We start from the raw sequence: 3,195 nt of genomic DNA, 5'->3' as shown, positions 1-3,195 counted from the left end.
TTACTTTTATCCTTTGCTCAAATCCTACACATTTTTTCTTGCACCTTCTTTCATCCATCATGTATCCATTGGGATAATGCGTAAGTCCCTAGCATTTGTTTCATAAATTTATTAAACACATAAGATACACATAAGAGAGAAGTTTGTCATCAACAATGCAGTGTATTCTTCTTTACTATGTACAACAGTCTGCCAACGCTTGGAAGGTTTTTTGATTCCATGCCTGTAGAAACCTTGTGGTTTACAGTTAAAGTCGTTGAGCCATGTTCCGGGTGCATTTGATCCAGAAAGTAACTTTTACGATAGAAAGCGAAGAAGGTGAAAAATTGAAGCTGCAAGATCAGGGAAATAAGGTGGGTGTTAACGACTTCCCAGCGTAACTCCTCTGACCGAGAGATCTGAAGTGGAGAGTTTGTGAAGGAATACACTGTATCTCTTCCATGGGGTCCACCAGAAGAGCAGATATTGTTGTCATCTAAGACTCTATCAGCTGTTATTCATGATCCAACCATCCGGTTCGAGAAAGACTTATCCCAGGCCAAGGAAGTTGGCCAGGAAAGAAGAGTATTTATGAACCATGCACCCCATATCTGAGTGAGGGACATAACATTCGCCCAGAAAACTAGTCCGGGATGGGTCTATTACTTGGAAGCAGAGGCAGTGCACCCAAGCATACGTGAGAAATCCTAAAAAAGCTTGGAATCCAGCACACGACTCTGGAAAAAAATATAGTGAATGTTTTAAAAGATTTGGTGACTAATTTCAATCATCGCTTATATTACTCTTAGATGATAAATCGTTTAGTGTTTTCTTTCCTCACAATTTTTTCATATTTTCGGTTGTTGTCTAAATTGTAAACATTCAGGATCCTTTTGGTCATTCACGATTTGTGAACTGATGTCTTCTGAAAACACTACTTGTCAGGTGAGCAGAGTGCCAGTGAGCATTATTATGCAGTAGCATCAGTTCATGCAGTCTTGTTGGTCATTTTTTTTGGATTGCATCTGCAAGGCATCTCAGTTGGTAGTAATAAATGTAAGCAGTGAAGGTTACACCTCGGGGAAGCAATTTGTAGCACAGCACACCCTCCTTGTGCCACCAAATGCATAACATAACATCTTTTGTAGATTTACATTGGCCTTCATACAGGTAGTTGCTGTTTTGTTAGGGCTCAGCCATTCTTTTTCTCAGGTTAGCATAAAGATACAATTTCTCGTTACCAGTAATGGTATTGAATAGGAATGGTTGATGTTGTTCACAAGCAAATTGATGATGACCAAGCAAAGATGCATATATGGCCAAAGTTGATTTTTATGGTTTTAACTTAGAGCATGCAGTAGCCATACACTCGATTTGTGAACCTTGCCCATAGAATGCAAATGTCGCATGATGATTGGTCACAGTTCATCACATTTGCCAATTCTCGGGTACACTGACGTGGTTCATTTTAGATTAAGGTCTTCCTGAACATGGGGTATCACTCAAGTCAAAATGACCCTCCTTAAAAGAAGAAAATTGTTTTCTTGCTATGCTCTAGTTGCCTCTGCTACCTTTGCCCCTGCACTGAACTCAAAAAGAAGAATGTGTCTGAAATATTCCACGTTTGTAATGTCCACAAGATTATTCACTGTCGGCAAGAATGTACAATTCAATACGTAACCTGAAGTTCAATACATGCACTTCCAAACAAAAATGACAGTCAATAAATAAATCCTTAGCAATCAGAGTACCAACATGGAAAACAAAAATGCTATCACCATCCTAATACTGTCTAATAATGCCTTTGTTGGTGAGACATAATGCTTACAGTGCATTATGTTTTCTGGTATGGGCTAGAGCAATTTTGTTACTTTCAATTATCTGTTTTAGTCTTATCCTTGGCTTTGACAATATGAAAGTGACTGAGGTATGAGTGATGCTAGTAATGCCATTTCTTTTGCAGCCAGTCCCTGCTACGTATGGTGTGTTGCTCATAGGCTTGGTTGGTGCACACATTTCAGTGGGCTTGGCAGACTGCTATGTAATATCAACTTCTGGCTCAGCGAGCAAAGCAACGGGAAACTACCTTGCTCCTCCATTTCCCTAGTATGCCTCTTCAGTGATGCTTGGGCTGTTGAGAATCCAACCAACCTTTGGATTTAGGACGGAACATCCATACACAATACTGTGTAACATAAAATCCCTGGTAGGTGCATGTCTGTGATTGTGCAAGATAATCACAATATCTACCAAATGGATTTTGATGCGGTTTTCACTGTTGTATAGGGCATTTATCGAGGACGATTTAGGTGTATGAAACGATAATCTATGATGGAAAGGAGCTGAGCAGTGGTGATTTAAGTGAATGCACTTTTTTGGCTCATACTGCCTGAATTGCCACCGATAAGACTCCAAGCATGTGAAGAAGATATGTGGAGCATAAAATCCTCTACGAAAACGTCATGACAGATTATACCTCTCTGTAAAAGATAGCACTCAATAAGAGTTTTTATCTCAAAAATTAAGCTCCTACAAGGAAAAACCATAATTGAATTTCATAAATTGCAAAGGTACATATTTCAGTCATGAAATTACCAGCAGTTTGCCCCAGTGTGGCAGCACGGTCATTAGCTGGATTGTCACGCATTTCCAAGACACAGGGGGCTAGTGCGGTGGGGGTACATATCTCTCCTACTGCTCCATCACTGCATTGTCCTACAACGGAGGCTTGCAGTGGAGTCTCAACCATTTTAATAAAACAGTCCTATATTGGGGGGCGGGATCAAAACAAGAAAATACAAAATTTCTCCATTAATATTAGCTGTATCGAAAAACTGTATGTGATAGAAGTTGTTAAAGAAAAATTATATAATTGGTCTACTTTAGTCAATACAAGTGTGCTTAAAAGAAAAAATAAAATTTACACAGTTGGTACATGTTTCGTCCCCATTGTGCCTTCTTCAACCTTAAAATAGAATATAAAGTTAATAAAAACACTTGAAGAAAAACCAACATTAAAACATCCTATGAAAATCAAAATTGAAATATATCTTATAGCATCATTAAAAACAATACTAAAATCTAGTGATGGGCAACACTCTCGCTCGAGACTCTCGAGACTGACGTCGCAGATCTCGAGACTCTCGCGAGAATCTCGAGACCAATCCTCCTGTAGCGCAAGCTGTGCGACGTACCAGTAACTACGACTGTAAACTT

Source organism: Anabrus simplex, chromosome 11 (assembly GCF_040414725.1).
Source record: "Anabrus simplex isolate iqAnaSimp1 chromosome 11, ASM4041472v1, whole genome shotgun sequence".
NCBI lineage: Eukaryota > Metazoa > Arthropoda > Insecta > Orthoptera > Tettigoniidae > Anabrus > Anabrus simplex.
Note: the sequence above shows the minus strand (reverse complement) of the source record.